Source organism: Ceratotherium simum, chromosome 24 (assembly GCF_057802395.1).
Source record: "Ceratotherium simum simum isolate JZ-2026a chromosome 24, ASM5780239v1, whole genome shotgun sequence".
NCBI classification, from domain to species: Eukaryota; Metazoa; Chordata; class Mammalia; order Perissodactyla; family Rhinocerotidae; genus Ceratotherium; species Ceratotherium simum.
In genome coordinates, this window is record NC_141923.1 from 581,755 (window position 1) to 598,778 (window position 17,024).

Below are 17,024 nucleotides of genomic sequence, written 5' to 3' on the forward strand. Positions count from 1 at the left end.
CTGAGCCCAGAGTCTAGAGAGGAATCTTGGTGCTTGTGTCCTGGTTGCTCAGGAGTTCTGAACGAGGAGCTCCCTGAGGCACGACTGTGTTTTCTAGGCATCCCCATGATTTGTGCCAGAGGATAAAGAATGTAATCATTTCCCCTGTATAAATTGCAGGCTGGTAATGTGTGAGGTGTTGCTGGTGGGAAAGCAAAGAGGTCCCCCACTTTGTGAAATTCTGCCCCTTTCTAACGAGATCTAACACACAAATTCCATGCGTCCCAATGGTTCTAATTCTTGTTACATATCTGGGGAGATAAGAACTTATGTTCAGTGTATACAGTTAACAATACTGCACTGTATAGTTAAATTTTCCTTAAGAGGATAGGTTTTATGTTAAATGTTCTTTTCACAAAACGAGAGAGGGAGGAAACTTTTGGATGTGTTGATTACATTGATGTTATTGGTTGTGGTGATGGTTCCATGGGTTCCATACTTATCTCGAAACTCATGAAAGTGTACACATTAAATATGTACAATTATTGGCAAGACAATCATATCTCAAGAAAAAAAACCTTAACAATTATTTTTACTCCAAAACCTGTATGCAGGTATTTACAGGCGCCTTAGATGATACATGCAAATAATGACACATGCAAGAGCATGGATGAACCTCACGCTAATTACCCTCAGCGCAGAATCCAGCTCCAGAGTCTACACACTGTGTGTCTCCATCCATTCACCATGGGATCTGCGAAACTAAAGGGACACACAGATGATCAGTGGTTGCCAGGAGCTGTGGAATTGAAAAAGGATTGACTAGAAGAGGAAATAATGTATTTATTTGGGGTGATGGAAGTATCCTATAACGTGATTTTGTTCTTGGTGACAGGGCTGCTTTTGCTTACAGTAATTATGTTATACTTCCATAAAAGTCTAATAACCTTGATTAATATTAAGAAAATTATATTGAAAAACTGTTTCATCTCATGATTGTATTCAGCTCAGCCTTAACTTGGTGATTTTTCAATGATGACGGATAGCATATTTTCTATGAATAGATACATATTCAGTTCAGTTAATGAAAATGACAATTTCCAATGTAGGACTATAGGGTTGAGTGCCTGAGATGGATTCGATGTTACAATCATGAAGAGAATGAAATCAAGTTTATTGATGGATAGATTTTGGGAAGTTTTATCTATGTAGGTTCTTCAGCCTTTATAAATTATCAGCAATACTGTTGACCAAAGGACAGCAGACTCGTTGGTAAATCCTCAAGAAATGACAGGGATTTTCCTGAAGGAGGACCACAGATGATGGCCACAAGGATGCTCCTGGTAGGCAAAAGGGTCGCCTTCTGCAATGCAAAATGTTTGCATTCACAGCCAATGATGATGAGTGAAAGAATACAGACAAATAAAATTCTCATAATATGATTAATTTATTTTAGTAAATTTTAGTAAATGAAAACTAGTCTAAAGTAACAGAAAGACCATCAATAAGTTGGATTAAGGGAATATGTGGGACTTAAACCTCCTTAAAACTATTACAAATAAACTAATGGATAATTAGGAGGGAAAGAGACATAGAGACATTGATAATGATTCATGATATTTTCCTCACACTCAGCATGAGGGCAGTCAAGAGAGGGTTCCCACTCAATAGATTCCTCCACTTTTCAGGGGGATTTTGGGAAGGGGCTGTGAGGATGGTTGCTGGTATGACTGCACAATTCTCTCCACACCACTTCAACTCTATTTTATTCTCTGTTGTGGGTGTCAGGTAAAAGGATGGTTCCTAAGCAAGAAACTGTAATAGAATTTTAAACCTTCATGTCAGAAATCCTAAGCTCCTCATGGGAGGTATTGCACCTTCACACCAGAGAATGCAGCTCCACTGCTCAGTCATCAAAATAGCCCACTTGTTCTGGTTACAGACCTAGAAACCCTGGAATGAAGAGGAGGCCAGGTCCTTTGAGGAAGGATGCCACTACACTACTAGAAAGGTGTACTAGTATTCTTTCTTCCAGTCTTCCTTAAAGGGTGACTGTGCATGAAGAACAGGAAATATTCAGACTTTCAAGGATTACTAATCATTGTCTCTGAACTGACACTATTTTCAGATGACCTGAAATGTCACTGTGGTTCAGCAGTCAAAATAGGGGTTTATGAAGATCAGGGGCTCAATGGAGTTTCAGCTTAGGATCCAGAGAGTCCTTGGACCCATCCTGTGCTTCCTTCCCCCATTATGGATTGTGTAATTGGTCTTCAAAAGATCTTCATGAGATATAATCCAAAACTCACAGAATGCCCACATTGTTTCTCCTACCTGTGGAGTGAGGACTATCATGGTAGAAAAGACCAACTGGAAGTAAATAAAACTGACCCTACTCAGGAAACCAAAAGAGGGCATTCAGAGACTCGTGCCACAATCAAGGACTTTAAAGATCCTTCGTGATTCCACCCATATCCTCATTCAACTCACCTGTTTGGCCTGTGCCTGAGACGGGGATATTTGAGGATGACAGTGGGTTGTTGTAAGCTTAACTGGGTGGTGACTCCAAATGCAGCTGCTGTATCAGATATGGCTTCATTTTTGAGAACGTTAACAGAACCCTGGTAGCTGGTGTTACAGTGATTGACCTGGAAAATGCTTTTTCCTTCACTCTCGTTAATGGAGCCATAGATACAAGAGTAGAGGGAAGATGATCCAGATCAAGGACAGAGTGTGAGGAAGAAATGGTGGGACGTGGGGCGTATGGTAGAAGGAGACCACCCGTGGGCCCACCTGATGCTTTCACCATATGACATCCTCCCCAACCACAGAGGCCCAGGATGGAGGGAGCGCAAAGGGCTCTGAAACTCAAGTTATGGAATATAACAATGTAGAGAGCTCTCAGGGGTTATGAGATCCACATCCCAGGAGAGATGATAGAGAAAGAACACAGGAAGGACCAGGGACAGCCTGACCTCAGTGTCTCCCCACTTATAAGGACAGGGCTCCCAACATGAAAATTTCTGTTCAAGTTCAAGGGTAAAATCCACTCTTGGGATGTGAGAGCTCACATCTCTCTCGTCACACAGGGCTGAGGTCTCTGGGGAAGGCAGAGCTGTGGTCTAGAAGAAGATGAGACTGTTGGGTCTTCTCCTTTGCCTGGTGCTGGCTCCCCAAGGTGAGTGTCTCAGATGTCAGACCTGAGTCTATGGGGATGGCTGTGACTGCACGTGACTGACAGGGACTGATTCTCCTTGTCCCCAGGTGTCCTGTCCCAGGTGCAGCTGCAGGAGTGGGGCCCAGGACTGGTGAAGCCCTCGAAGACCCTCTCCCTCACCTACACTGTCTCTGGATTCTCCATCACAAGCAGCAGTGATGCTTGGAGCTGGATCCGGCAGCCCCCAGGGAAAGGGCTGGACTGGATTGGGTGCATATATTCTACTGGTAGCACCTACTACAACCCATCCCTCAAGAGCCGCACTTCCATCTCCAGAGATGCGTTCAAGAACCAGTTCTCCCTGCAGCTGAGCTCCGCTACCACCGAGGACACAGCCGTGTATTACTGTGCAGGAGACACAGTGAGGGGAAGTCAGTGTGAGCCCAGACGCAAACCTCCCTGCAGGAGACAGGAGGAGCTGGGCTGCAGAGGGCTCTCAGGACCAGCAGGGGGCGCTCAGGACTCAGTGAGCACACAGATCAGGTGCAGGAATCAGATGTGAAGGGGATTCTGCTTGGAGTCAGGCATTTCCTCTCCCAGGTCTCAGTTACCCCCAGGGATGATGCGTGTTTTGTTCTTCCTCTAATTTCTCATTCTATCACTGCTGTCAACAAACGAGGAAGTAACAGTGCAGATGAGACATCACCAGGGACTGGGGACCTCTCCTCCACCAACTTCCTGTTAATCCTGTTTTTCTTCTTGAGAGTGGAACACCCTCAGGGCTCTTCTCTTCCCTGTGATTGGGCAGCATTTCCCACAACCAGTGACACCAGCACAGTCCATGCACCTGTGTGCTGAGCTCCACTCTCCACCCCCACAGCACACACTGTCTCCACATGGGCACTTCCTTCTGAGGGGCACCCATTGAACCCATGGGGTTATGATCAGGCCCCCCAAGGCCTCGACCCCACTGGGTCTCTGTCTCTCCCACAATACTTTAACTTTTTGCTCCTCATTCACTCGAGTGGATGTGGAAACCCAGCCCAACCTCACCCTCAGCCTTCTACTGTCTAGATTCTCACTGAGTCTGTCCTAGGCCCTGAGCTCCATGGGCTGGAGCCCTGCTCAATCTTCCCAGCTCTTCCCACAGCACCGGGCTCAGAAGGGAGGTTCAATAGAGATCTGGGCATTAACGTGCCCCATTCATCTCCTAACATCTGTCTAATGACTCTGTCCGTTTGTGGACGCCCAGTGCAGGCTGCACTTGGGTGGCGTGAGGCTGGCCTCATCTGCCTTTCTGAGTCTGTGTGTCACATACCATGATTCAAGGTCACACAGCCACCACTGCAAGACAGGCCAGTGTCGGGGCAGGCACATCGTCTGCTCGTGCACCTTATGACAGTTCTAATTCTAATTTCTCATATTCTCAGTGCAACCAACAAATGAGGAAGTGACATTGTCTGTTGCAGACGACATATCACCATTGACTAGGGACCTTTCCTTCAACTTTTATAGGTTCTTTTTTTTTTTTTTGACAAAGACAACAAATTGAGGATTCTTATTATCCCTGAGAAACAACAGCACAGTCCAGGCACACTGTGTGCTGAGTTCATCTTCTCTGCCCTCAGAGGGGCACACACTGACTCCACATGTCATGAGCATCCCCCAGGACATCTGCCCCATGGGGTTCTTTGTTCTCCCTGCTACAGTTTATGTTTTCACTCTATCCACTTGGGTGGACATTGATGGTTAGCTATTGCCCCCTTCTGTAGCTGGCCCTCAGTCTCCTGGATGGAAAAGCAGCCCCCCTAAGGAGGGTGCACCTCTCAGATTTCCCCATGAAACAGGAAGGCAGGAAGATAAGCAAAGAGAAGAAAACCCATCACAGACCATGCTGGGCCATGTTCTGGGGGTCTCTGAAAGCAGCCCTGGGGCCCAGTCTCTCAGCTTCCACACAGAGAATACATGTGGATAGTGAGAACCAGCCTGACGGAGTCCTGATCCCTGCCCACCCTCTGCTGTCGATCCAGTATCTCACAGAAACCCACCCCACCAACGCGCTCTGTTTTCTATTTCTAAATTCTCACAGAATCTGTCCTAGAGCCTCAGTCCATCAGGCTGGAGCCCGAATCACTCTTCCCAGATTCCCCACCCAGGGCCAGACACAGAATGAGGCTCAGTAACAGAGCTCAACAATGATGGCAGAGACCTGAAATGGTACTGAAAGGGGAATCTAGAGCTTAAAATGTTTCTGAAAAAAAATGAAATTTCAAAAACAAATGTGATGATACAAAAGCATGACCCACGAAAGAAACGTTGAGTTCGACTTAAAGTTTTTGCTCTGGGAAAGACGCTGTGCAGAGCATGTTCAGATACGCCACAGTCTGAGCTAAAATTTCCTCTGTGGGTAGTTCCCCTCTTCCTCTCTCAGTTCCTATTTGTTGCCAGTAGAGCCTTAGACAGATTTTGGTGGCTTTCTCCGTGAAGATTAATCACTTAGCACCTAGTGGTGATTGGTGAGGTGGGTCTGGATGCATCCCTTCAGTAGGTACTTTTACTCTCTCTCAGACAGAACAATATCGGGGGAGGAGCTCTGTGAGATGTTTCTCCAATTCTGGAGGACAAGGCTTTAAAGGGAATAGTTATCTCCCTAATTATGTGGCCCCTGAGAATATCACACCATAGTACCTTCACCACACTCCACTTCAAGGAACCCATTAAGTATTTCTCATTTATTCTTGCACTAGTTTATAAGCCATCTGGAGGTCTCTGCCCCAGATAAGCTTTTATTCCTGTACTGTTTCTCCTGGAAACGACTTGTTGCTCTCCAGATTTCAGGTTTGTTGTTTGCACTATAAATTCAATTCTCGGATGTATTGAAGAAAGGTCACTGATTTGCAATTTATTCAGTATAGTTGATGTTGTTGTAAGAAGAGGAACACTTTCCTCAGCTGTGTACATCCCAGAGCTGATCAGCAGTTATATTTGTCATACCAGAATCTGGAAACAATCCAAATATCAATCATAAGCTCAGTGGACAAACACATTGTGACACAATCATTCACTGGAATAGTTCCCATTGTCACAATCTATTAATGCTTGACACACACAACAAAATGGTCACATTCACAAGCAATTATGTTGAGTGAAAAAATACAGGCAAGTAAAATTCACACTATGTGATCCATTTATATACATTTTAGTAATGAAAACTAATCTAAAGTAGCATATAGATCAGGACTTGGCTGTCTACAAGTTGGTTTAAGGGAGGAAGTGGGAGGGAGGAGTTAGAGATGAATGTGGAGAGACTTTTAATGGTGATGGATTCCTTATGACCTTGATTATGGTGATGGTTGCACAGGTGTGCACATACGTTAATACTCTTCAAATTGTACACTTGACTTATGTGTAGGTTATCATATGTCAATTATTCATCCTTAAAACAATTACATATAAGCAAACGGATAATTATTAGGGAAAGAGGGATGGATTCATTGATAATAACACCAGATTTTTAGACTCCTGAAAATACACGTGCATGAACACTGGCTCTCTGGACTTTATTTCAGTAAACATGATAATGCAGCAAAATCGCACCATATTCTCTTCACAGGAAACGGACTAGGCATTTGAAGCTCTGTCATGCAGCTGGTTCAGGGGAACAGTTGTATCCAGTGAAGGGCACAGGCCCAGATACTGGGCTCAGTCTTACTTGCTCCCTTTGTAGTTTTCATATGTGAAATGGAGGGAAAATTGAGAGCTACATCACATTCTTTGTGTGTATGTGTAAAAATGAATAAGATGATGGCTGCTAAGTGATTATCACAGAACAATCTCGTAATAAAATATCATATTTTCCCAAATGTTCTCATTGACACCAAATTTCCCCAGATGCCTCACTTCTTCCCTCAGATACTGTACTCTGCAAGACATCCAACCACAGAGCTTGACATATAGTCTCAGGACACGCAAATAGGACCCTCCCTCTGCTGATGAAAACCAGCCCAGCCCTGATCCTGCAGCTCTGGAGAGGCGCCCCAGCCCCGGGATTCCCAAGTGTTCCCATTTGGTGATCAGGACTGAACACAGACCACACACCATGGAGTTTGCGCTGAGCTGGGTTTTCCTTTTTGCTATTTTAAGAGGTAATTTATGGAGAACAAGAGACATTGAGCATGTGAGAGGATATGAGTGGGAGAATCAGTGGATGTGTGAGAGTTTCCTGACCAGGATGTCTTTGTGTTTGCAGGTGTCCAGTGTGAGGTTCAGCTGGTGGAGTCTGGGGGAGGCTTGGTGCAGCCTGGAGGGTCTCTGAAACTCTCCTGTGCAGCCTGTGGATTCACCTTCAGTAGCTACTACATAAAGTGACCCACCAGGCTCCAGCCAATGGGCTGCAGTCGGCCTCGAGTATTAAGTATAATGGTTATAGCATACGGTACTCACATGCTATGAGGAGCTGATTCATCGTCTCCAGAGACAATGCCAAGAACACACTATATCTGCAAATGAACAGCCTGAGAACCGAGGACACAGCCATGTATGACTGCGCAAAAGACACAGTGAGGGAAAGTCAGTGTGAGCCCAAACAAAAACCTCCCTGCCGTAGGGGCTGGGCTACATGGGGCGCTCAGGGCACCAGGGGGCACTCTTGACCAACAGAGGGCACTCAGGACCAACAGGGGGCGCTCAGGACCAACAGGGGCACTCAGGACAACCAGGGTGCACTCAGGACCAACAGGGGACACTCAGGACACCAGGGGGCGCTCAGGACCAACAGGGGCACTCAGGACAACCAGGGTGCACTCAGGACCAACAGGGGGCACTCAGGACACCAGGGGGCGCTCAGGACCAACAGGGGGCACTGAGGACACCAGGGGGCACTCAGGAGCAACAGGGGGCGCTCAGGACTCCAGCAGGCGCTCAGGACTCACCCAGCATTGAAGCTCAGCTCAGGAGCAGATGCAGAGAGAGAAGGGGGAGAGGTTTCCTCTCCTCTGCTGCATCTCATCTGCCCTCAGGGACACTTGTTGCTTTATTCTTTTTTACTCTAATTTCTCACATTCTCACTATAAGAAACACAGGAGGAAATAATTTTCTCTGCAGACACGATATGACCTCTTTTCCTTCACCAATCTCCTGTATAACCCATTTTCCTTCTTGACATAGATCCATCCTGAGGATCCTCATGCTTCTTTGATTGGGAAAGGAGCTCTCCAAACACCAGCTCAGTCCAGGCACATGTCCCAGGTGGCTATGATGAGCAGCTCCCTGAGGACCTTGGCCCACGGGGGTCTCTGGCCTCCCCAGGGCAGTTTGGCTTGCTATTTCAACCACACAGGTGGACACTGATGTTCAGCATTTGTATCCTTCTCTGGTGGTCCCTGCAGCTCCTGGCTGCAGGGTAAGCACCACCCAGCACTGGACACAGTGCTTAGATTTCCCTGTGGGGCAGGCAGATACAGAAGCACAGAGATGGAAGCCCATCACAGCCCTGCTGGATCATGTCCTTGGTGGGGTCTCTGAAACAGCACAGGGGCTGTGTCCTAAGATGTGTCTCTCTGATTCCGCATGGAGCATCTATGTGGATAATGAGAACCAGCTGACAGGGCCCTGGTCCCCGCTACCCTCTGCTGTTCTCCTAGTATCCCTAAGAAGCCTGCATCATTATTGCCCTCTGTCTTCTACTGTCTATATTCACAAAAACGTTGTACCCAGACCATTGGATCCAAGGAATCAGAGCCCAGAACAATTTTACCATTATTCTCGTCAGCACCAGGCACAGAGGGAGGTACAATAAAGATTTAGCCATCAACCTACCCAATTTTCATTCATCTCTAACTTCCATCCCGTGTGTCCATCCAAGCATGGACACCCACGGGCAGTTTAGACACAGCTGGCCTGAAGATAGCCCAATCTTCCCTGCTGAGCCCATGTGTCATGCACACAATTCCAGGTCATGCAGGCAATACTTCAGGACAGGCCTGGGTCATGTAGGGGCACAGCCACATGCTGACCTCCAGGACACCTCTAACTCCTTTTGCCAAAGGATGTCCAGGCAGCCCCATCAGCTGCATAACAACACAGTGGAAAGTCCCCTGTGTGGCTGGAGTCAGACAATTGTCAGGGAGGAGTCTGGATGTGCTGGTCATCCCCAATGTCACCCCTTCCTATCATATGTATATATATACACACACACACAGATCATATATACAGTCAAATGTCTGTGAATCTCAAAGTGATTGAACAGATTGGAGATAAGACAAAGAGAAGGATCCACAGAGGTAAACACACTTAGGAGAAAATTTTAAAAAATACTGAAGGCAAATGAGCTACGTGTTCTACTTAAGAAGTTGGAAAAAGTGCAGAGAATGTGTATTTGCATTGAATATAACTCTTAGTACATCACTTTAAACAACCATTTTCTGCCTTTATACTCACTCACAGTCTCTACAAGTATCAATGAAATTGATTGCTTACTTAAAGAACTAACCACAAAACATTCCAAATATCAAATCAACCTGAGATGCTCATGTTTTAGTAGTTAAGAAAATTGCAAGTGTTGAAAGATATTTTCATCTTCTGCATCCTCAAATTCCTATTATTGGTGTTAGGAGCCTCTCTATTACAATGGTTGAATAAGCTTTTTGGCTCCCCCAGAGGAGTGCCATATGTTCTTTAGTCTATAATCCTGGAGAAGTCAGTCTTTTTGACAACACAGGCACGGCAGCAGCAGTGGCAGCAGAGGCAGAGACATTTGAAAGGTGCTGGTGAGGCATCTTCCTGAAGGACTGTGGATCTCAGCAATCCAAATCTTCAATAGCGACTGCTCTTCAAAGGAGATAGGTCTTCCTCCACTCAAGTGACCATGAACTTGTCCATTGCACAGGTTGTAGTCTTTCCCTTAAGCACCATATTGTGTTAAAGAAAACCTATTCTGACACATGTTAAAACGGTAAAGATTATTTTATTGAATACTATTGCAACTGAACACAACAGGAAACATGGGGATTTAAACATAAGGAGCAGACTGAGGAGGTCGTTGGATGGAGAGTTACTAAGAGGAAACAGCTAGGGTAGGGGGTTCTTGGGAAGAACATCACAGTCCTGAGGAATATTTGGATCCACATCTTCCTGTTTTACCAGGGGTTCCTCTCTTTCAATAAAACTGACCCCTCCCTCAGGGGATCCCTGGAGACAGTGACCTCCCACCCACATGACCCTTCCTCTTATGTCCCTGCAGCTCCACCCATGCAAATAGGCCTGGCTTCAAGGAGAAATCCAGGCACCTGTGAAGAAGCGTCACTCTGTCCCTCACTCTGGGCTGTGTCTCTGGCAAGCACTGACCCATCCAGACACACATGGCCCCTCTGCTGGTCCTCCTTGGTCTGCTGGCTGCTCTCCATGGTGAGTGACTCATGAGTCTCAGAAACGGGGTGATGGGATGAGGTCATGGGTGTGTGTGACTCACTATCATTCCCTTTCCATAGGTGTCCAGGCTGAAGACCCCCTCGTGCAATGGGGAGAGGGAGTGGTGGTCTCCTCATAGACATTCAGCCTCACCTGTGCCTCCTATAAGCTCTCCATTTCGGAATATTCAGTGCGGTGGATTCGCCTTCACCCAGGGAAGGGGTTGGAGTGGATCGGTGGGATCACAGCTAAGGGGAACACTCAGTACATCCCCATGTTCAGTCTTGAATCAGCATCTCCAGAGACAAAACCAAGAACCAAGTGTTCTTACAGCTGAGCAGTGTAACGGCTGAGGATGCAGGCGTGTACTACTGTGCTCAAGACACTGTGATCGAAATCCGGTGTGAGCCCAGACACAAACCTTTGTGAAGGGGCTCAAGGGCGGGCTGTGGGGGGCATGGAGTGCCCCCAAACACAAGGGCCATCACAGGGGCAGGTGTAAATGGAGGTTAAGGGCTGATTTCCTGCCAGGGTCTGGGGCTTCCTCTCCATGTAGCAGTTTCCCCCGGGGAAGATCTCTGGCCTCATGATTCTGTGCTTACCTCTAGGTCTCTGAAATATACTTTTCTTATAATAGGAGGAAAACGTTCTCACATGCACAAAAGGAAGAGAGTCACTTACAGACACTTAGTCCTATCTCTAAATACCGATTAGTTATCACCATTCCTGAAATAAGTCAGCTAAGTCTACAAAAGAAACTTTGTTTGACTCGATAATGCAGCTCTACACAGCACAGCTCAGCGCACAACCAGCCAGCAAGCAGCAGCATAAAGTGCAGGCTGGACATCAGGCAACAGTGGAATTATGAATCCATGGCAAGAGAAGAAATACACTTGGTTGCTGCTGGTGTGGGTATTCAGTCTGATAATACCTGAAGCACACATAGAGAATACACAAAGTTTCGTCACCTGCATTATTGAGATGTTTGTTGAGAGCAGGGCAGGTCTCAGAAGCATGTCAGAAGTGATTTGGTAGAGCCTGGAAAGGAGATTGGCTCCGGGTTTTAATTTTGGTTCAGTGGTGGGGAAGAGGTGAGTGTCCTGCTCACAGGAGGGGCTTGTGTGGTGTTGATCTCCCAATGACAACAAAAGAGCAGACTCATGCTTTCTTATCAGCTTTCCCATGTGTGGGGCAGATGGAGAAGAGGGAGAAATGAGCCTTAAAGTCTGAGCAGTCAAACATCAAAAAACAAAGTCTGACTACTTATTCCACTTAACAACTACAAAAAAAGAGTGGGAAAAAAAGAGATAAACAGCTATTAAGAGTAGAAAATAATTTGAGTTTATAGAAAATGAAAATGATCATATGTTAGCAAATAATAACAATAAAATTATAACAGAAGTAGACAGAGGTCTTAGTCCAATGCCTTGGGTAGAAGCTGTCTACTATACAAGGTCATCAGCTTGTTCTGAAGGTCTTGAGTCAGCTGTCTGCTTCCAAGGATCAGAAGCTTCTACAAGATCTATGAGAGTCTTGTTTGAGGTGCTTTATTGGAGTACCCTTCCAAGTCTGTGGAATTATGAACTGATTCTTTAGTTGCTGATAAGGTTTAATGTTTGCATTTCCCCCAAATTTCTGTGTTGAATCCTAATGCCCAATGTGATGGTACTAGGAAGTGTGGCCTTTGGGAAGTACTGGGTCATGAGGGTAATATCTTTATTAATGACATCTTTGGTCTTATAGAAGAGGACTGAGAAATCTGTGTCACCCCCTTGTGCCATGTGAGGTTAGAGAAGAAAGACAGCCATCTAGGAGGAGGGCTCTCACCAGACATCAAATCTGCTGGCACCTGGATCTTGGATTTCCAGGCTTCAGAGCTGCGAGAAATAAGTGTTGTTGTTTATGAGCCACCCAATCTAGGGTAGTTTATTACAGCAGTCTGAATGAACTAAGATAGCAGCAAAACGTGGACCCAGTTATTGACTCGCTGGAAGTTCACTGCTGATCTTTTTATTAAAATTTCATGATAAGATTCCATCCAATGATGTTCAAGGACAGTTTTCCTTGGATGTTTCTTTCAATAGACAACCTTTCCTGGTTGGAGATCACGGGCGGCAGTTACACAGATGTTGTGGAGAGTCAGCCTTAATCTGTTGGTGATAGGAGTGGGTACAACACATGAATCCCTTTATTTTAGCACATCTGCATGCAACAGGGTAGAGGTAGTATGGGACATAAAATCCCTAAATGCATGGTGTTTCCAGTTGCCTAGTCACAGAGAGATAACTGATATGTTCTTGTGGTAGTGGACCATAATGCCTCTAGGGAGTACCTTTGCATAAGAAAGTTTGAGCTTCTTAAGGTTTTCATAATTTTACTTTCAGATGCCATTTTTCAACTTTTCCAGAAGATTGTCATTGCTAATCACAGTGTAGGATTTGCATGATGTTAATGCCCTACAGAGGCGCTTTATAATCATTCCTGTAAGGTGTGCCCCTCAGTCACTTGACATACAAGTTGGTAAGTCACTGAGGGAGGAGGGATAAGTAGGCAGAGCCCAGAGAATTTCTATGGCAGTGAACATACTTTATACAATACTGTAGTGACGGATTCATGTCATTATACATTTGTCCAAAGCCACAGAATGTAAAACACTAAGAGTGAATGCTAATGGACACCATGGACTGTGGCTGATTATAATGTGTCAATGTGGGCTCATCCTTGGTTAAAATGTATCATTGTGGACACCAGCATCATGGAAGAGTGAGTTGCTCTCTTTGACTCTCCCCTCTAAGTTACAACTAAACAGACATCCATTAACTGCCAGAGGATTCCCTACACAGCCCAAGAGGACACCCGAGAGATCCACACAGCTATACATCTGAAGGTGGACGGGACACCTGGGAAGCAGTTGAAAAATGGGAGCAGCCCCTCCCCCTTTCCAGTGGCAGTGACCCAGGTCACGGATCCTCACACAGAGGCCAGTGTGACTGAGTTGAGGTGGGGAGAGCCTGGCCCATGCACAAATGCTTGTGGAGTGGTAGCCCAGCCTGTGGGAGTGTCCACTGTGCCATAGTGGCCCCGCTCATGTGAACGCTCCTCATTGAACGGCGATGGCTCAGCCCCTTAGCCCGCATGAAGGCGCCCTGCCCCACGTGTGCAAGTGTGAGCCACCCATCAAGCACGACTGACTGGCCTGCGTGAGACGCCCCTCCAGGTGGCAGTCCTGCCCATGCAAGCACGACCCACCAAGAAGCAGCTGCCCGGCTGGCACGAAAGTGCCCCAATGAGTGGCTGAGGCCCAGCCTGCCATACACAGAGCTGTCTGATCATCACAGCTACAAGCAGATGAGGGGGGAACAGGATAAAACAGCCCCTGTCCCCACTGGTGGCAGAGGGAATCTGTGACCAGAAGCCACAGGAACCACAGCAGAACCAGTGACCCAGTGCCCAGTGGCTGCAGCCCCAACGCCAGCTCCACCAGCAGCATACAAGTCCCTGAGTCCCCAGGCCCCACCAGTGACAGTGACGCCCGTGAACTCAGCACGCCTGGAAGCTGTGCAACCAGCACACCAAAACAACCCGGGAGCAGCAGCACAAGTGGTGCACAGCACAGCAGCATCCACGCCCGTGGAGACCAAGTGGAGGAACAGGAGGCCCAGGTGACCAGGAACAGAGTACCCAACGCTGCACCCAAATAAAAAAGGCAGTTACTACCTCAAATGCACCAGCAGAGGGTCAATTCATAAAACACCATGAAGAACTACAGAAACCTGCAGAACAGGAGGAAAATGAAATCTCCTTAAGTCAAACCTGAAGTCACTGATGGTTACAATCTAAATGACAGAGAATTCAAAATAGCTGTCATAAAGAAACTCAATGAGCTACAAGAAAACTCAGAATGGTAGTTCAATGAGCTCAGGAATAAAATTAATGAAAAGAAGGAATATTTCACCAAAGAGATTGAAGCCCTGAAAAAGAAAAAAAACAGAAATTCTGGATATGAAGAACGCATTTAATGTGATAAAAAATACTGTAGAAGCATAAAAAATAGAGCAAACCTCATGGAGGACAGAATTATTTCTCAAAGATAGAAATCTAGAAATGCTCCAGGTGGAGGAGGAAAGAGAACTAAGATTTTTTTTAAATGAAGAAATTCTTCAAGAAATACCTGACTTAATTAGGAAAAGTAACATCATGTTTGTAGGTATCCCAGAGGGAGAAGAGAAGTAGAAAGCAATAAAAGCTGAGAACTTGCCAAACCTGGGGAAGGGACTGCATATACGGGTACATGAAGACAATAGAACTCCTAATTACATCAATGCAAAAAGATTTTCTCCAAGGCATATAATATTAAAACTGTCAAAAGTCAATGACAAAAGAGAAGCAAGAGAGAAGAACATAACCTCAAAGGAATCCCATCAGGCTGCCAGTAGTTTTCTCAGCAGAAACCTTACAGGCTAGGAGAGAATGGAACAACATACTGAAATACAAAAACTATCAGCCAAGAATCCTCTATTCAGTGAAATTATCCTTCTTGATGGAGAAATAAAGACTGTCCCAGATAAACAAAGGCTAAGGGAGTTCATCGCCACTAGACCTGCCTTACAGGAAATGATGAAGGGAGCCTTCCAACCTGAAACAAAAAGGCAAGGTTTACAAAGCTTCAAGCAAGGAGATAAATAGACAGACATCATCAGAAAATTGCAGCTCTCTATCAGAATAAGTTAGAAAAAACTTAACTATAACATAAAAGGTAAAGGTAAGGAAAGAATAAAAATTAACTATAAACTCTTCAATTCAGTCAGAAACTCACAATACAAAAAAAGAATAATTTGTGACAACCAAAACATAGGAGAGGAAGAGAAAAGGGATGGAACGTGCTTAGGCTAATAGAGAAAAGAGGCTAAGTAGTAGATAACAACAACAACAAACAAACACATAGAGACAGAGATTGGATTGGTGGTTACCAGAGGGGAAGGGAAGAGGGAGGAGGGCAAAAGGGATAATTAGGCACATGTGTGTGCTGATGGGTTGTAATTAGTCTTTGGGCGGTGAACATGATGTAACCTATGCAGAAATAGAAGTATAGTGATGTACACCTGAAATTTATACAATGTTATAAGCCAATGTTACTGCAATAAACAAAAAATTTTAAAAAAAGAAAATGGACTATCTCATCTATGAAATATTTTATACAAACCTCGTGGTAAATACAAAACAAAAAATCAAAACAGAGTCACAAATTATATATAAAGAGAATTAAGGAAAACCATCACAGAAAACCACCAAACTGAAATGGCAGTGAAAAATACAAAAGAGAAGACACAATGGAAATATACAGAAACCAGAAAAAAAGAGATAAAATGGTAGTATTAAGCCCTCCTGTATCAATAATCACTCTAAATGTAAATGGATTCAATTTACCAATCAAAAAACACAAAGTCTCTGGATGGATTAACAAACAATACCCAACAATATGCTGCCTCCAGGAAACACATCTCTGCTCTAAAGACAAACATAGACTCAGAGTGAAGGGATGGAAGATGATACTCCCAGCAAATGGCAAGCAAAAGAAAGAGATGGTAGCCATACTTTTATATCCAGACAAAGCAGACTTCAAGAAATAAAAAATAGTAAGAGAGAAAGATATGCATTATATAATGATCAAAGGGACATTTCACCAAGAAGACATGGTACTTATGAATGTATATGCACCTAACACAGGGGAACCAAAGTATATAAAGCAACTATTAACAGACCTAAAGGCAAAAATTGGTAGCAGCACAATAATAGTAGGAGATCTCAATGCTCCACTTACACCAATGGATAGATCATCCAGACAGAAAGTTAACAAGGAAACAATGGCCTTAAATGAAATATGAAACCAGATGAAATTTATATATGTGTGTGTGTGTGTGTGTATAGAACATTCCTTCCAGAAACAGCAGAATACGCAATATTCTCAAGTGCACATGGAACATTCTCAAAGATAGAGCATATGTTGGGAAAAAAGGCAAGCCTCAGTAAACTTAAGAAGACTGAAACCATATCAAGCACCTTTTCTGACCACAATGCTATGAAACTAGAAATCAACTATAAGAAAAAAGCTGGGAAAGTCACCAATATGTGGAGATTAAACAACATGCTGCTGAACAACTACTGGGTCAATGAAGAAATCAAAGGAGAAATCAAAAAATAGCTGGAGACAAAGGAAAATGAAATCACAACACAACAACCCTTATGGAACGCAGCAAAAGTGGTACTAAGAGCGAAAGTTATAGCAATAGAGGCCTACCTCAACAAACAAGAAAAATATCAAATAAGTAATCTCAAAATACACCTAAAAGAACTAGGAAAAGAACAAAGCCCAAAATAAGCAGAAGGAGGGAAATAATAAAAATCAGAGCAGAAATAAATGAAATGGAAACTAAAAAGCAATAGAAAGGATCAATGAAATTAAGAGCTGGTTCTGTGAAAA